The sequence below is a fragment of the Pocillopora damicornis genome, chromosome 5 (assembly GCF_964200805.1).
Source record: "Pocillopora damicornis chromosome 5, jaPocDami1.2, whole genome shotgun sequence".
NCBI lineage: Eukaryota > Metazoa > Cnidaria > Anthozoa > Scleractinia > Pocilloporidae > Pocillopora > Pocillopora damicornis.
Genome location: NC_142674.1, coordinates 18,603,476 through 18,621,716, shown reverse-complemented (window position 1 = coordinate 18,621,716; position 18,241 = coordinate 18,603,476). Strand labels below are relative to the sequence as shown.

Sequence of the window (18,241 nt, the reverse complement as noted above, 5' to 3'; positions counted from 1 at the left end):
AAAATTTTTCTTTATAAAAATATTGGAACGTGGACCGGAAATAACTTCTACCGTCTAGATAGTGTTGGTAGTATAAAACAACTCCTAAGTTTCATCCTTAAATGACTCTCTATGTGCGTGATCTTTTAACTTGCAATATACGTGAAGTGATATCAAGCCGTATTTTTTTCATTTAAAATCGCGAAGCATTTAGAAAAAAACCTAAACAAGATAACAAGGAGCAGTTTACTATAACAATCCACTAAAGGATTAATGAAAAAAACACTTAAAAGAACATTAAGGCGATTGTTCAACGCTAAATGTAAGCCAAGGGGTATTTCTTATTGAAATCAATCGTTATGATTAATTTTCTCTTGAAGGATAAATTGGGTTTGTTTCACTAAGTCGAATCAATTATAAGTTACTTGAAATGATCGACGTAACCTATGCGAATATCAAACAAACAAAAAAACAAACAAAAAAAAAGTTTGAGATTTTAAGATGAAACGTGCTGCGATGCACTCCAAAAGTTTGTTTGTGGTTTTAGGCTCTTGTCCTGAGCACGTTTGATTACTTGTACCTACAGTTTGTTCCCTGAAAAGCTAGGGTCATCCAGAAAGCTTTCAATCATTGCTGTAACAAGAAATACAATGATGCCGTTTAAGTGATAGTTAATTAATTACAAGTGCAAATCGTCTAGTATTGGATCTTCTCCTGATACTTCCGGGTCGAAAACTCCTTCACGAAATCTTGTTTTTGATTTTTGCATTTCCTATCCAAAGACACGAAAAAGTTTTACATGATCATGAATCATTGCACACGTTGGAGTTCTATTTTAAAGCTCACACATCTATCTAATTTCCCGTGCACAAGAATTCAAACATTACAAAAGTGTAATGTGATCATAAATATACGACTGGTACTTCTGGGTTTTAAAATTTATATCTGTAGATTATATGATTCTGGTGTACATTGCCAGTATTATCAAAAGCTTAGGGTGGTTTAATTTCTCAGGAAGAAAAAGGGGGAGGGACTGAGGGAGGTTCTGGTAAGAAGATCTGTAGACCGGTAGGGGACAGGCTTGTTTGTTTAGCACTCTTCAAGATTATCGCCCTTTCCTCTGCACGAACCATCGTCTGTCTTCCATGCAACGCCTTTGAATATAGCGTGCAGTCAAAATCATGGGTGGCCTAGGATTAGCAGACACATTTCCGCCGAATTCTTCGTATTTTAAATCCAATTGCGCAAAATCATTTCATGATCTGCTAACATCTGAGGGTCAAAACCTCTGACATTTCAGTTGTGCAACACCCAAAGGAGATCTCCCAATATTCTAAGAGAGCTGGGAGAAATTGTAGTAGTTTTGTGACTTCATTTTAGCACTAGAGATCGTTAAGTTCCACGTTTACGCTCAAACCAAAATGTTAGATATACAAGACAAAAAATGCAATTTAAATGCCCTTCAACCCGCGTGCATGAGGTGCATCCTAGCGATGTTACAATCAATCCATTAGCATTCAATTCACCGACGTGTAGACTCATGTGGTTGCAGTGGTTGATACAAATAGGGTTTTAAAGACGTTATGTCGCAACACCTTGGATCGCCTGCTGCGTTGTACAAATTACTTTCAATATAAAGGGAACGACAGAACATTTAGCTTGGTAAGATGGAGAAATGACAATTTGAAAGAACGGTGCGGGTATTGATTGCAAACGAAGTATCTTAGAATTAAGGCTAAAACTTTCACCCGTTCGGTTCCTCAATTTTTCTGACATCAGCTTTGAAATAGAATAAAGCCGTATCCCAAAGCTCTCAGTCCTCCATAAACAATCATCAGCTTTGAAATAAAATAAAGCTGTATCTCAAAGCTCTCAGTCCTCCATAAACAATCATATCCTATGAACAAGTACACGAATTAGCCAAAGTAATTTTTGAGTGGTAAAGGATTTCTGCTCACGCATAGTAGTCAAAAGTTGTCTTTCTTTACACAGTTTTTAAGTTAAACAAGCGATGAACAAACTGCTAAATAAACAACTAGACGACGTTTTTCTCATGTACTCTCCACAGATGTTAGAGTACGTTTAGGAATGCAAATTTTTCAAAGATTGTCGGACACATCATTCTACTTCTATGCTGCAATATTCACGCCATGTCTGGCGGGCAAAATCAACCGCAAACAACCTTCCTTCAACTTTACCTAATGAAACATGGAATTACAAATTTTAATCTCTCGACTTTCGTTCAGTGTCTCATTATCCAACACACCACAGGCTTACATGTTCTGACAAGTAAAACAACTAAAACTGATTAATTTTTTAACCAAAACGGACTCAAGGTACAATAAAAAAATCAACTGTTTCGGAAATATCTGTCCCAGTGTTTAGTTAGACAAATTAATAAGTCTGACTTTTCAGATCGCCGCTTTTCCCGGTTGGATGCGTCTGGGATAAAAGTGGCGGTTTTGTTAGGGTAACCACAAGAATTTGGTCGTCTTTGCCGTTACAAAGAGCCTCTATTTATTACTAAGTCAAACTGTCATGTCCTACTGTTTATATCCCAGTAAAGTAGAGATTTTGTTGCTGATGCCCACTTTCTCCGGAGATTACGAGTGAACGACGGCAGTTAAAGTGGTCGCTTTACATTCTATAACTGGAAAAGTCGAAGTTCTTATTTCAAGTTAGCGACAATACGACAGAAAAATTTGACAGTTATAAATATTTCTAGCCAAAATTAACTTTTATGTCAGAGGCGAATCATCAAAGTCAAATATGAGTGAAAATATGTCGGTAGATCTTCCAAAGAAGTCATAAAATCATTATCTCAAGCTTTGACACTTTGCACCCTAACATCAGTATGTACATCAAGAGCATCTTTAGTTGGTGATCATTTCCTCTATTCTAACGACCTGTCTGTGTGATTCAGGGGTTATATTGGGTATATATATTGGGGTTCAGGATTATTCGGAAACATTTAAAAGATTGATTTTACCCTCCCACAGAGAGCGGTTTCCACTCCTGTGTTTTGGTCAACAGTCAGGTCGAAAATCAACTTTTACGAAATTGAGAATGATATAGTCAGCTATCTCCATTTACAAATAATCTCTTCCTTTTAATATAATATAATTAAGATATTGTTTCTTATCGCCTAAAAGCTTTGCAGTTAGTAAAATTTAAATTAAGCAATTTTTTTTCAATTTAAGAATTTAATTTAGTAAACATTGAAAGACCTTATGTTATATTGGTTATTATATGTAGCTTAAACTATCCAACTTCTGTATATCAACAATTAACTCAGTGCCGTCTCTTTATCCGTATTTACACTTGAGTTAAGTTTCTTGCTTTCTTATCTCCTTACTTACTACAGAGGATTCAACAAACGCTGGTGACTGGCGGTCTGCCGCTGCCTATGAGAACACTTACCCCCGTCTGTTTAGCCTGCGAGCAGCTTCTCGCGTCTGGGGTTTATCTTACGGCCTCTTTAAGAGCACAACCACCTTCTGGACCGTCGGCAGCCGGTTATGGAAAAAGTTATTAAAACCACTTTTTCTAACATCCTTAGTTATTTACCTACTAACTTACTTAGTTACTTGCTTACCAACATCCTTACTTATTTACCTTCTAACTAACTTACTAAACTAACTTACTTATCTACTTACTCACTTACTTACTTACTTACTTACCAGCTTGCTGTCTTTCGTATTTACCCAGGCACCTAATTCCTCGAAATATGTTGGCTACAAAAAATATTTCCCACGTGTGAAAATACTGACCATATGTTCCAATTTCCTCTTTTATACAATGATCGTTACTTGATGAATGAATTAGCGGAAGCCTAACAGGTTTTCGTTTCCCCTTAAGATTTTGTTAACCGCAGTGCATTAAAATGACCAAGTCTTTGACTAACTACTGCCTTCGGAAATGGGTTTTCAAGTATGTTTTGGAATCAATTTCCAAAAATATCTGGAACACGTCTTACTATTAATTAAAAATCTGATGAAAAACTTGTTAAAGAAAGGCTCACGAGTCGAGCAAAGTCTTACAAAGGATTAGTCGACGAGATAAAGAAAAAACACGGGAGGAAGGAAGGAAAAGCCTTTCACGAGGTTTCTATTAATCCAAAAAATAAGAAATAATATACATTAGTTCTGGTTTAACTAACTATTTAAACAATCTTGGTGGTACAGAACGGGACAGAAGTTTCTCACGTATTTACATCCACAGTTTAAAGAAGAGAACCGCGAAAATTTGCGCATATCTCGAATAATCACAAGGAAACATTCCTGTGTGTGGTAAAAGCACCAGGGTCTCACTTAGAAACATTCCTGTGTGTGGTAAAAGCACCAAGGTCTCACTTATAAACTTTTAGGGCTAGAAACTACTCCTACAACATAGTTCACATTCATATTACGACTCGAACACACAGCTCAAAAGTTTTAATTTGTGTGGCTTCACATTGGGGTTTCATCGACAGACCTAAAAGTTAGAACAACCTTTATGAAAGTACTACATGAAAGTACTGCTCTGTCGCTCTCAATCGAATAGTCACTCATAAGGCTTTCATTCACAGAAGTTAAACCACCTTTAAAAGGTGATATGTAGTACCAAATGGAAGAGCTGCTCAGTACAATTAGACTCATTGATAAACCCCCTGAAAGTTGAAAACAATAGCCGAAAAGTTGAAATCAACTTGTTCAAAGGATCAAACAGTGTGAGACGGATGTGTTACCCATGAGCCTAAATTGAATAGCCTTTTAATTGACTCAGGAAATTAAAAAAAATGTTGGGCATGGAAAGCAAGAAAGAAATTCGTACAGTATTCTGCTTAGCAGCGTTCACCGAAGTTTTTTTCCTAAGATCGGGTTTCATTCAGTCGTAAACACCGGAACCTTCGAATTCCTTTACTTTATTGTACAACACTTTTCATCTCAAGAGTTAAAAGGCTGGCATAACTTTATAAACTGCATTACTTGCAATTGTTAGCACCACTAAATTGAGCTCATGATTAACTCAGTGATGGTCGCATCACCAGTGTGGTTTAATGCCCACAAAACTTCCCTACTTCACAATTCAGACAATAACATTAGATAACATATCTGTCTTGTTCAGCGTCGTTATCACTCGTACCGAGTTCCTCATCGATATTTTCTTGACATGTGCAATCGTTTCAAAAATCAGGTGAAAGTTACGCAACAAGAATCTAAAATTGCGATCCAAGCTTTGAGATAACTGAATTGTCTAACGTTTGTGTAATTAACAAACGTTACCACTAGAATTTGCTCATTAACAACTGGCAAATGAAAGTGCAAGGTTTCACCCAAATATTGAAAAAAAAAGTAAAATCAATTCTTACCGATCTCTAGAATACTTATCTTTCATTTTAAGGTCAACAGGGTTGAAGGCAACCAGCACAACAAATAGGTCTTTAATAGGCGAGATAACACTCTCCTTTACCAAATACCAACTTTTGTAAAATATAAACCCAATATATGAAAAGCAACCAACCATTTTTGCTTACATCGTTCCCACAAAGGCTAGATAGAAAAGCAAAACTTACACAAAACGGCACAGATATCAGCTGATGCAGAGTCGCTGCTTACTTGGGATGGACAGACTGCAAAATGTTTCATTCAATTTTTTTTTTCGTCTCGAAAATGACCGAAGAAAAACAAAATCCTTTCTTTATGTCATGAAAATCCTAGACTGTCAAAAATGTATATTGTTTAGGTTCATTTGCCTATCAATTGCTGCAAATTGATAAATATCATTGTTTATTTTATCAGGAAACCTGGAGCTGTTGCTTGTTGGGGTAACCTTTGTTAACTTCCCGAGCGTGTTTTGTTTCTTAATTGATGGGTCATGAGCACTTTAAAATTGCTGTGGTGGAAAGAGAGAATAATTGCCATTAAGTAGTCAACGAGCTTATACAAATAGTAAAAAAAAACAGCTTTACATTCCTCGTTAATGAAAAGCAAAGGCGCCCAGCTTCTTTTTGAAGACTGTTTATGTTGGATGATTTCATTGTGGGGAATTTCTGGCATGTTGCCTCCAAAATTACCCTCTTTCTCTCCTCAAAACAGAGCGCCCTAATTTGATTGGATATTATGCTATTACTCAGGGAGTTCCAATTTTCTGTGGTCAAACCTTCATACTTGACATTTCCGTAAGAAGTTGAGTACAGCGTCGATGAGTCTGTTGTTATCGATGAAACCTAATGTGCTTAAACTTCTAAATGCAGTCCAATTCAACTTATGTAAACACCGTAAGCGGATTGTAAGCTAAATCATTATTTGTGAGATAAATGCTGCAAAACTTGAATGGAATCTAAGATACGATGTTCTGCCGAAATGTCCTCAAGTTACTGTAATGCGACTCTTTTTTTTTCACCAGCATCGAATTGGCATTTCTTCACGAAAATTCTATGTCCTATTTTACCATATAATATCATATAGAAGAGTCATCAAAAGCAAGGTTTTTTCTCCACCACTTATGACCTTCGCTTTTCCAAGCTTCCTTACTAAAAGCAGCATATCTTTGTATTAAGGAATTGCAAAGTGAGCGAGAAAAAATGACTGGATATTCTCAAGAAGTCCGCAACATTCATATCATCAAAAGTAATTAAGGGCATCATTTCTGAAAGTATCAACCAGTAATCGAAATAAGAAATTTTACATCTGGTAATGACAGAAGAAATACATACGCGATCTATAAACAATCAATGAACAGGAATTCCGCAGGGATATTGATGTCAACGCTGAGAACAATAGGACGCTAACTGTAAGGGAAATTGTTAACTTCATTTTGGCCGCCATGCTTGACATCACGTGATTGTTGTTTCTAAAACTGACTGCTGGGGATTCTTGGTAAGTTCGTACATGTACAAAATCGAAATATTCTCAGTTTGACCCTTTACACACTAACATCAGAATTCATATTCTCCATACTGTTCTCTGTACATTTCCTTCGGAACTGACTGGAGAATTTGTGTAACAATTAAAGCTTCTTAGTTTGCGATCATTTCCTTTATTCTCACGACGGTAATGAATGATTCAGCAAAACTACTGCCTGGAGAAATTAAATGCTGATCACTCTTCAGGTTTAAAGGGTCGAGCTCGATTTTCTATTCCCTGGATGTAATAGTTAAAAAGCAACAGTTCGTAATCTTTTCGTAATTGGGAACATAATTCTAGCAATGAGCAAAATATGAAAAAAAAAAAAAAAAAAAAGGTTAAAAAAAGTTGATTTTCAAATCACAAAGGAAAATCGATCTTGATGAAACGCGGCAAGATAATTGGAAAGAAAACAGTTGTTTTTGCCTTTATAGCTTTTCCGCAGATACAGCTGATGTAAACATTTTAGTATTTGGGAAGGTTCTCAAAGAACTCACACACGTTGAATGGAAGAAGTCGGCGGACTTCTCTACATGCAACTTTTCCTGACGGATCTCTCTCTCAGGTACGAAGCTCTTTTCAATTTTGCAGCGAAAAAATTTGATGAATTTTACATCCAACGTCATAGGAATGGAATATGACCTCTGACCTTTCAAACCAGAAAATTATCAAAAGTATCACTTCGGCTTTGTTCACTGAATTTTCAATTGGATTCAAACTATCATCTTTCATTTTATCAATTAACTGAAAACAAAAGGGTTAATATTATTACCGGGAGCTTTACTACCTCTAATTGATGGCTACAATTTTTTTTTTAATTTTTTTCATCGTAACTGTTCCACTTTCGTTCCTTTCACTTTCTGCCATCACCGTATAAAAAAAAATTAAAATGATAGCAGGAGGTGGTAGGGAAGGATGTATCCAAGGTGATTATCGGTGTAATCCTCTCTAAAACTGTGACGCCACGTTTCCTTTCGGTGACATTCAAAATGGCGGCCGAAGACGTCTTCGAAAAGGCAGATAAATATCTTAAATTTGTCGTGAACATATTAATAAATAATATAAGAAATGGCAATGATTAGATTTTTTCATGGTGAAAACCAAGAAATTATATATTTTTTCATTTGATAAATGTGAAGCCTTGCCTACTGAATCTAAACTTTAAAATTTTCGGTAATCCTTTTGGTAGACACTGGCTAAACCCTTAAAATCATGCAAGTTGCGTTAGATTTTATTAAGTAGGAGACACTCAAGCCAAATTCCAACAAAATAAATTATGTCTCTTAACTCGCTAGCATGATAATAAACATTTGGGCTTCCTATATCTTGTTCGCAAACCAATTTCTCTTCATTTAGACCATCGCCCACAACGCGAGCGGATCACGGGCTGCAGATTAGACTCAGTAAAGATGCGAGACTACAGAATGCTCAAGTCGATGGTCCAATAGTAACACGTGATGTGAGCGCACAAACCCGCGTCATCTAGGCGGGAAATTCGTGACAGCTGTAGGTCTTATCCTAAGTGGTTTTGTGACAGTAGTCTTGGTAGTAAAAACAAGTTCTTAAAACGAAAGTGCCTCATTCCTTTGCAATCACGAAATAGTTTTACAACTTTCATTCAGAGGAGATACATAACGACATTTTAAAACGTTGATTAAATTTATGCTTAAATCTTCAAGATCTCCACAAAGATAAACGGTGGATCAGATAAAGCCAGTCAACGTGTTATATTCCTTTGCAACATAGTATTACATTTAAATTCACTGTCACGTATCACTACCACAGTCAAACATGAACATTACTTAAGTCTGAACGTCTCTTAACTCTTTAACCGCTAAGAGTGACTGACATCTAATTTCTCCTAACAATATCACCCCTGAGTCAAGCATTAAGGTCACGAGAATAAGAGAAATGATCGCCAACTCCAAATGCTCTTGATTGTTCAACAAACTCTCCCTTTCAGCACCTTAGCAAATTTATAGAGAACAGTACGGAGAGTATGCACACTGATGTTAGAGTGCAACTCTATGCGTATGTCCTTCTTGCTAAAGTTGGTTGGAGAACATTCCCGTGGCTGACTGAAAATACATTGAATAGCTCTTTTATACGAACATTTGTTACTGCCAGCTTTGGGGGGTTTCAGTTTTAGTCGAGAACAGTTTTAGTCGAGAACAGTGTAGTCAATAGTGCTCAATTTAATCTGTTTGGTGACTGTCTATTTCGTATTCACAAATTGTTTCAACTGAAAGTGTTTTAAAAAACTGTTCCCATAGTTCGCTCTATGGAATTTCAAATCCGTGCACTCGCTTCCATTTAACTTCATTGCAATGCGCATGTGCATAACGAATGTAATTTCGTGTTTAGACAGAGGCAGTTAAAAATAGAAAGTATGGAATATCGTGGCTGACAGTAAATAACAGTGAATAACTCTAAAATATACTCGAGTTTGGCTATCGAGAACTCTTGAGAATTAGCAGAAAAGGTTACTGAACTTGTTGAAGGGGGCACTATAAACTTTTTAACCTCCCATTCATTGGCGCTATTTTTAAGAAAGAGATAAAGATCTCTTGTGACCTCCAAGATACGGTTAAACAGTCAACACATCATTAGGTGTATTACATACACGCACATTTAGTGATAAAGAAAGTTTTCATGGTACAGTGGCGGCTTTGTATCATAGATCTATTTAGAATCACTCTATATCTATTTCCATCTTGTGGTTTCGATTCTGCTATACGCAAGAAGCAAGATTCAAGAGGTTTCAGGTCTGAGGCTTTCGGCCAATATAGTTGATCACCTTCCTGTTTGATCAGATATTTTTACAAGGGTATACCTACAGTCAACAGCTACAGGAAGCATTTTTGTGCAAGGAATTTGACGCAAAGTGCATTTTGAGAGTAAAACGTTTTGAAGTCCTTAACTTGACAGCAAAAATCTTCAGATGATTTATAACGTTGGTCAATACAAAACTGAAAGCATCTGACAATTGGAACGTGAAATTTGTGGAAGTAACTTAGTAACAGAAAAAGAAACTTCGCTATCAACATATACAAGGCTCTGTAGTTTAGTTGGTAGAAACACTCAACTGGAATCTGGGAGGCGCGGATTCGTATCCTTTCGAGGCCATAATTTGTGCAAAAAAACGTTTTGTGGAGTTCTTATGGTTGCAGTTCACCTCAGAAGATCATTTCACCGTCTCTTTTAATCATATGCAGTTCAAACACGATTCGTGCTTAAGGATGTCAAAGAATCTGCTATGAAATAAACGTCATATGTGCCATCTCCTCTAGAGATATCAAGTTAAACATATCTCCCTTAATTCATTCAATCTGTTTGAACAAAGATTTTCTGATAATGACATTCTGTTTCTCCACCCCTACTACCATTAAGACCAATTGTTCGTTTGAAAAATCTCTACCCAAAACCATGTGCGTGCTTACCTTAAAGTTTTAAGCTTCCCAGAATAGATGGAAAAACCTTTCGGTAAAATTCCGAAGGAATTAAAAAATGTTCTGATTTACTTCTGCTGTTTCGTGTTTGACGACGTAAAGTAAAAGAACCTTTTTCACCACCAACAAACATTGATTTCCGCCTAGGTGAGACAACATCGAACTAAAAACATTATACCCTACCCTATAACATGGTGGAAATGTTAAATTACAGTGTAAGCGCTTTTAAGAAGTTTTAAAACTTTACGCCAGATATTTGCAGATGTCTAAGTGCGATATTGAGAGTTGAACAAAGTCTAATTGCGACTCAGAGTTGTTTTGTAGTACATGGGAGGGGAAAAACCGCCTAGACATCATTATATTGCACGATGGTCTTTCCTGTTATTATAATTAGTGTATATCTGATTTACAATCTTCATGTATTCATTAATGGTAAGGTTGCATTCCATCGCTGCAAAAGTTTGGAACCACTCAACCAAGTTGCCTAGCAACTGTGTTGTAGATTTCACTTTGTTATGCGAGAGTTACTGAGGTGGAAATTCATAGACTAGACAGAATTTATTTTCTCGTCGCTGCTACAACAGAGGTTTTCGCTAAAGTAAGTATGATTTGTACATGAAAATGCGTTTCGTTAGGCGCGCGTCCTTGCAGGAAAGCAAGACTCTTCTCTATTTCAATTAGAGGCATTCTTTAGAAGAATAAGATAAAAAAAAGCTTCTTACTTCAAATCGATTTTGCATAATGCCATTAACAGTAAATCATACAGAGAAAAGTTACCGATCCTTTAAAAATCCGCTTTAAAAAGACAATTTCAGAAAGATATTGAATAGGACAGATATTAAAGACGAATTAAGAATCTCGATTAACTGAAAACAAACTTCTTTCTAAAATTTCTCAAGCTTGAAAGCAATTTGTTTGACAGTAACTTAAAGGTTAAAATCGAACGCTCAGGTAGAACAATGGGAAAGCACAGCTAAATGATTTACCAGCCGAATACATTAAAACTGAAATAATTATGCTAACCTTGATTTGGTCCAAAGATACGTGGTTCGCCTAACTACGACAGACGTCTTGGGGGTAACATCTGTTCAGCGCGACCGCTTGTGCCCAAAGCCTCTTGCACATGGCCTAGTTCGAAGCCTTTGACACGCAATGTACGGGAGGTTTCGTGCTTGCGAGAGATTGACGTCAAAAATTGCCCTTGTGTTCGAGACAGCTGGGAACGCATTTGGATAATCTCTCTATAGTTTAACAGATTTTTATGCAGATAGATAGCGTTTTCGTGATCTTTACCAATATTTCCGCAGATAAGTCACCCTGAAGTCTCGCAAACTTTTTAGATTAAAGAATACACAAAAAATTCTGATAGAACATGGTCTGTTATGATAAACTGGTTTTAGACGTTTTCAAAACATGGCTGAGTTCTTTTCTAAGGATTCAATACCATTATCTAATCCCAGTAATTCATAACATGCTAAATATATACAATAATTACTTTCTGGTATGTTTGAAATGATACTGTAAGAAAAAAAAAACAAACAAGGTAAGATTCTGATATTTAAGGTTGTAAACGACGAAAAACCTTCATCACAAAGAAGAGTAGAAAGAGATGCTGCAAGTCTATCTTTTGGTATAGCAGAATCACTTTGAAAATTCAGAATAATTCGTCACAAAGAGATTTGAAACAAAGAGAGGTTTACTTAGAAATCCGTGTAGTGTGCTTCATTAAATACGTGTGTTCCTATAATCCCTCCTGTCAAAGGTGGCTATTTAGTTCTTTTGACAAGATCATTAATTCGAGAGGCGACACGTATTTCATAGGCATATCCACATGTATATGAAGTTGATTTTAAATAGTCTAACTTATTAACGCTTCAACCCCTAAAAGAGATTAGCGTCTAATTTCTCCTTTCACTTTGACCCCAGAATCAGACAGTAAGGTCATGAGAATATAGGAAATGATCGCCAACCACAGCTCTTGATTGTTAAACAAATTCTCCCTGTCAGCAAATTAGAAAATTTCTATAGAACAGTATGTACGCTGATGTTCGGGCATGGAAGGGATATGGAATGAGTTCTCCTTCAACCCTAACCAAGATTGTTTAGTTTTTAGCGTGTGCTTTTGCATTTCTTATAGACACTATCGCAACTTTTGAAATATTTCCACTAATACGCGCAGTTTAAGCACAAGTTTATTTTCAATTTTCTCGGTTTCGTTTACCAGGCGAAGAACCAAGCCTGTCACGCTACCTAACTGAAGCGTGACAAGATTTTTGATAGACTAATCTCACAGTATTGTTAACGCATCAACCTTGCAGTCAATACATCGAGGACGTCACGCTAACAAAAGCGTTTTCGTAAACTCGCAAGGAACAATCATCCTGTTTGCTTTTGGCCTAACTGGTTCATTTGTTAACGTTTCCAAATTTCTGAACCGATTGTCAGTTCCAACCAATGTTGCTGAGTGGGCAAATGAATATCTCACAATCAACTCGTAGTCTTGGAGAAGCGTTTTCACTGACCTAAGATTAGGGCTAGCCTTTAAAGCAATTGAATTTTGAGCCGCTCCATTAAGGAGATAGAAGTGTGTATATCGGTTCAAAATGCATCAGAAGGACTTGTTTTCTGCTCTTATCTTGCAGACAAACTCTGAAGCACTCTTTCTTCATAACTAGTACACGATATCAAATCGCGGTCCAGTTATTCCGAAAACTGGAGAGTTTCATAACCTCTCAAGAGAGATAGAAAAGAAAAGAAATGGAATGCTTTTGACTTAAAAAAAAAGTAACAGAACTTTAGCCTCAAGATATATTTAAAATCTTCAGGGTTTTGAAACCCTGATGAAGAATGTTTATAAGAAAACTTCATCTACTGTTGTTTGAAGTTTGAAATATTCCTCTCACGCAAAGAGCTCTATATTGATAAGTTATCCAGAGCATGCAAAAATATATTGAAACTTTAACAAGCTAGACTGGATATTGCGAAGTCTACTTGGAGGTAAATCACAGCTCAGATCAAACAACAGAAATAGCTGACCTTTCTCGTGTACTTTCCCGCGCTTTCGTCAATTTTCTCTCAGATATTTGAACGTTTGATGGAGTGGCTGAAGTTCTCTTGCCAATCTACTCTGTTAAATGTCACTAACTCCTTAACGTGGTGATACATATAGGTTCTAGAATGTTACCAAGCCCCTGCAACCACAGCACGAAAAGAGAAGCGCAACACTACTACGCGCAGGCCTGTGACTGCGCGGAAGTTGTGGTTTAACACACCCTAAGCCCTAACCAAGCGCCCGGAAGTTAAACTCTGAGACCTAAGTACGTTTTAAGCCCTTTACACCTGATTACACAAAGAAAAGATTCCACAGATCTGTCAACAGCTGTAACGGGAGGGATAGAGGAAGGGTTGACTGTACACAGAAGCTACACTGGACAAAAGGAAAAAATCCTTTACTAATGTTTTCTTCAACTGAAATAACTCTAAAGAAGTAAAAAATAAATCAAATTTATTTGCTAATAATAAGCAAAATTCCTCTTGATACGAAATCCCCGTCTTACAACAGATTAGTAAAAATAAATCAACTCGAATTTTCGGGATGCACTTGAAAACGTGACCTTACATACTTAACAAACTTCTCAGAGAGCGTTTTCTCGGATTTGGAAATTTCCTGATATTTTTCCACAAAAATTCATCGGTATTTTCACGTAAATCCGGCTTAATATCGCTGTGCACGTGGAAAAAAAGTACACATATTTCTGAATAAAAATTTTCACCGATGCCTTGCTCAATTTCAAGTGCCTCTAGATCTCGTTCGCTCAAAATTGTCCTCTTTGTTTGTGCAAACAAAACATTGCCTTAAATCTCTAACCAGATATTCATCGCCTGCTTTTCCTTTTTTTGCACAAGAAAATTAACTCCGGCAGTCTTTGCACTCATATGGAGTTGCAAGACTCCAGTGACCTTACTTCTTGAAGATAGTCAAGACAAGGAAAGCGAAAGCGGTTCTCGTTAATCTAAGTAAAAATTAATGTCCAATTTTGGCCATGTAATAAATGCATTTTTAAAAAAAACTTCCTAAAATATAGCCAAGTCAAAAATAACCATGGCCAATATAATCAACCAACATGACTAAAAAAAGTCAATCACGCCGATATCTTACTTAATGCATATACTAAACTACCTTATCAATAACGTAACTTCTAAAAAAATTGTATTCGGTATTAATAACAACCCTGTTAAAAATTCCCGAAATAAGAAAGGCAGGAAACGAAAAAAACTTAAATCACCAGAAGCTTCATACTTGTTGTCGTTTCGAGAAAATGAAATCCTTTTGTTATAATTTTATTTTGAAGTGCCTCGGGATTAACAGAAAATCGCATTGCGATAATTAATGAGGTTAAAAATTTCTCGTATAGTTGACACAGACCTAACAACATGCAAATAATAATTGTAATAACTGAATTTCACCGCCTATTAGTGACTTGGTGACTTTTGAATTAAGTGATGTCAAGCGTCAAAGTAAAATCAATCATTTTTGTGGGTCACTGAGAACAGATTGCAAAGAATCAAATCGCTTTCTCTTATCCGGTGGTGAGGTGGTCTTTTTGGACAAGGTTCGCTTGAGGTTAAATTATTAAAATAATATTATTGGCATACTTTCTCTTGCTTGGCTTGTTGGAGCTTTGGACTTTAGTTTAACATGAAAATAAAATAGATTTGTTTCATGAGCCACCTTGATTTGAAAGTTAATACGGTAGTTAACGTTGCTTTACCTCAATTCCGGAAAAAAAATTGTGTTACTTGAAAGACAACAATAGTTTCTCGTCCTTGTGACTCTGTATCGCGTTCGGCCACGTTCAACCGCAGATTGAGCATGATTCTTCAAAGAAACACAGGTTATCGGAGGAGATTGCCCTCAGTTTATGTTTAAAACTTTGTTGAACATGAATCTCTATCAGTTCACCGAGCAAGTGATTACATAGTAAACAGGACACAACAATTGTATACGTTAATTGTCGCATTCACAATAGAGCCTCGTTTTGTTAACAAATGCTTTCAGGGTAGCTAATGAGTTACTTCGTTGAATCGTATTTTGTTTCAAACATTCTTTCAATCGGAAAACAGTTGTACTATAATTCCACGCCCTCTCTCCTCGTTCTTACCTTAAAATTTTCGAGTTTTAACAAACTTTCGGATAATTCACTAAACGTTTCTGTTTATTCAGGACTCTGCCCGACCGTGCATTGTTCGGTAAGGTTTCAAATCATCCGATCAGAAAATATCAGTTTATGCAAATAAATTCATCATAATTACTAGTAATTGAGCGATACTCTCCAACGCCGACAGAATTTTATACTACTAATCTGTTCTGTGCTATAGCCACTGGCAAAATGCGCTTTTAGACGCGCCGAAAACCCACCCATGATTTCAGATGTAACGAGCAGAGTCTACAGTGACAGAGTTTGTGACAATAATTCATTGGTTTCAAGAGCCTTGGGTCTCCCGGGGTTTGAATGCCCTCTAATAATTTACACACGGAACGAACTCTCCGCTTCGTCTGTGCTTACAGATTAAATCACAAACGTGCCTTGCCTTCCATTAGGTCTATTCAATGATACGCGCCTTATCTCTTTGAAGTTAATGGAAGGGAGGTCGACTGTATTGTCTGAAGATTTTACTAAGAATTCATATCCAAGAGTCAAACAGTCGAGTCGCTCGGTAACCAAAGGTCGTATTGACCGCTCGGAAACCCACCCATGCACAGAAGCAATATTTTGCGTTTGTCCAACTGCGTGGGCAAACGATTTTGCTGTTACCGCAGATGATTTTTGTTCCGTGTAGGACGACGTCGCAGGGTCAAATTCAGCGATCAATTTTGTCTACACGCGATATATTCCTTTAAAAATACCGCCCAAGCTAAGTTGACTTGTTTAGAAGTTAGGCGAGTCAAGCCTCTCTTGAAATATAAGTGCACATTTGTTCTAGAGTAGGAAATCTTGAGTTGAGTGGACCGTTTACTGAGACATAATGGCCTCCCAATAAGGTTCGTAGCGCTAGGCAACCGGTTGAAGGGGTTATTCAGTCGTACTTGCATGCATTTTGATCACAGAGCGTGCAATATCCAGGCGGTATTCCAAAAGACAAAAACCTCGAACATCTCTACTCTTCCCTAAGCTCGGAATTAGTTTCAAACTTATTGAGATAGCAAAGTAGTATGCAATTATAAATTACGCGTTCATTCTTTTCAAAATAGCACATTTATCTGCTTTGTTGCAGTTTACGGTTTAAAACAATGGAATCTCGACTTACCCTCTTCAAAGTGCGGCTAAGGAATTCTCTCTGATTTTCCTACTTTGTTTACAACTGTCCGTCACTTCAAATCAGCGCTGCTCGTCCGCGCGTCGAATGCCACAGTTGACAGCTCGGAAACCACTCAAAATAAACTCTATAGCAAGGTGTGAATGCAAATTCAAATTATTTGGCGTGCAAGCGCCTAACACTTATCGCTAAAGCTTCGCGATTGATCTGACGTAAAATTAGCTGTCCATGACTTATAACTTACCAGACACGCTCATTAAACTACGAGGGCGGTACAATATTTCGTAGTCTTTCATTTAGGAAGGAAACTCGAAGATTTTCATAATCCCTTATGACGTTCGCTCCTTCCTCTGGAGGCTCAATTCTTGCGGCGTTTCATAAATAAAGAGATGCAATCAACTTGTCCAAGATGTTTTATCTTGAAGTCAATGCATTGAAAAACCCTCAGGCTATTTAGAAAGTTTCGATGCTTGAAATCTTTGTACAAAACTAACAAAAGTTTCGTCTTTATTTCTGTCTAGAGAACGGAACACAAATCTGAACCATTTTTGAAGAAAGAATGCTATTTCCATTAAAAGAAAAAGCTGTTTATCTATAACAGATCATGGTAGGCGTTGAATTTAGGCGTTCCCTATTCATCTTACGTTTTCAAATTACTAGTTATACTACGTGTGTAAAACTCCGCAACAATAGAAGAAAGAAAGCTTTTACGACCCCCAACGAGAACGTAAACCAACCGGTAAAAAGGCGCGAAATCTCTTATCATCTGATAAAATTTTCCCTACCGCCTACACATTTGCAAAATCTACGGAAACCTCCCAAAATAAATCAGGACAAGATGAGAGGCTGATAATAACTGGTGGCTAATAATAACTCGTTAAATTTTTCATGTGCTTTTTATAAACCATTGATAAAGACAAGGACAAAATGTAAATTTAGTTTTTTCAGTGTTGTACCCTAGGAATCTATTAAGTGCAACTTATGAGTGACGTGGGAAAGATTTGCGGTTTTTCCGCGACTTTTGCCGACACAGAAATATGGCCAAGCCTACTTGGCGACAAAGCGCTCTTAATGAAACAATAAAAATTTTGGGTAATTTGTATTTCATCATGCCGGCAAAACACTGAGGTGCTGATATAAGAAATTTAACTCCAAACAGGCTACATAAACAGTAGATAATGTAACGAATTCCTCATCACTCAAAACGAAATCCACTGAAGCTCAGCTCTAGAGATGAAAATTAGTCAACTTCTGCTCTTTATGGTCAGAATTTTAACCAGAGTTCTTAAAAGTTCGTTTCTTTAGAATCTAGAATTTTTTGGGCAAATTCCAGCAGTTTTTAAGGCCTAGAGCGAGGAAAACTCACGAAAACGTCCGCGTTATTTTTACCGCAGTTTAGGTTTAAATCTTCAGATTAGCCTGACATGCACGTAAAAAAGTATTTGAAGGTTATCCATATATTGTGATCCCAAATATTCTTATCTGTAAACACATCGGTGGTTAGAACAAACTAAAATTCCAAAGCGAAGTCATTATTGTTCCTAGGAACTGTAAATGAATGTACTTTAGTGTCCAATTTCACAGAAGATTTTTATAAATTTACTTACT

At 36.8% G+C, this 18,241-nt stretch overlaps 1 protein-coding gene across 2 annotated transcripts in view; it reads right to left on the bottom strand.

The window, feature by feature from the left end:
• LOC113664504 (uncharacterized) overlaps window positions 1–16,760 on the bottom strand; it is a 66,928-nt gene extending 50,168 nt beyond the window's left edge. Inside the window, exon 1 of one of the 2 annotated variants that reach the window (XM_089207151.1) lies at window positions 16,625–16,760. The gene's annotated coding sequence lies outside the window, so the exon portion shown is untranslated. Of the gene's footprint in view, window positions 1–11,338; window positions 11,475–16,624 lie in introns of those variants that run through there. The other variant, XM_089207150.1, reaches the window with a different exon arrangement.
• Window positions 16,761–18,241: the final 1,481 nt, after the last annotated feature.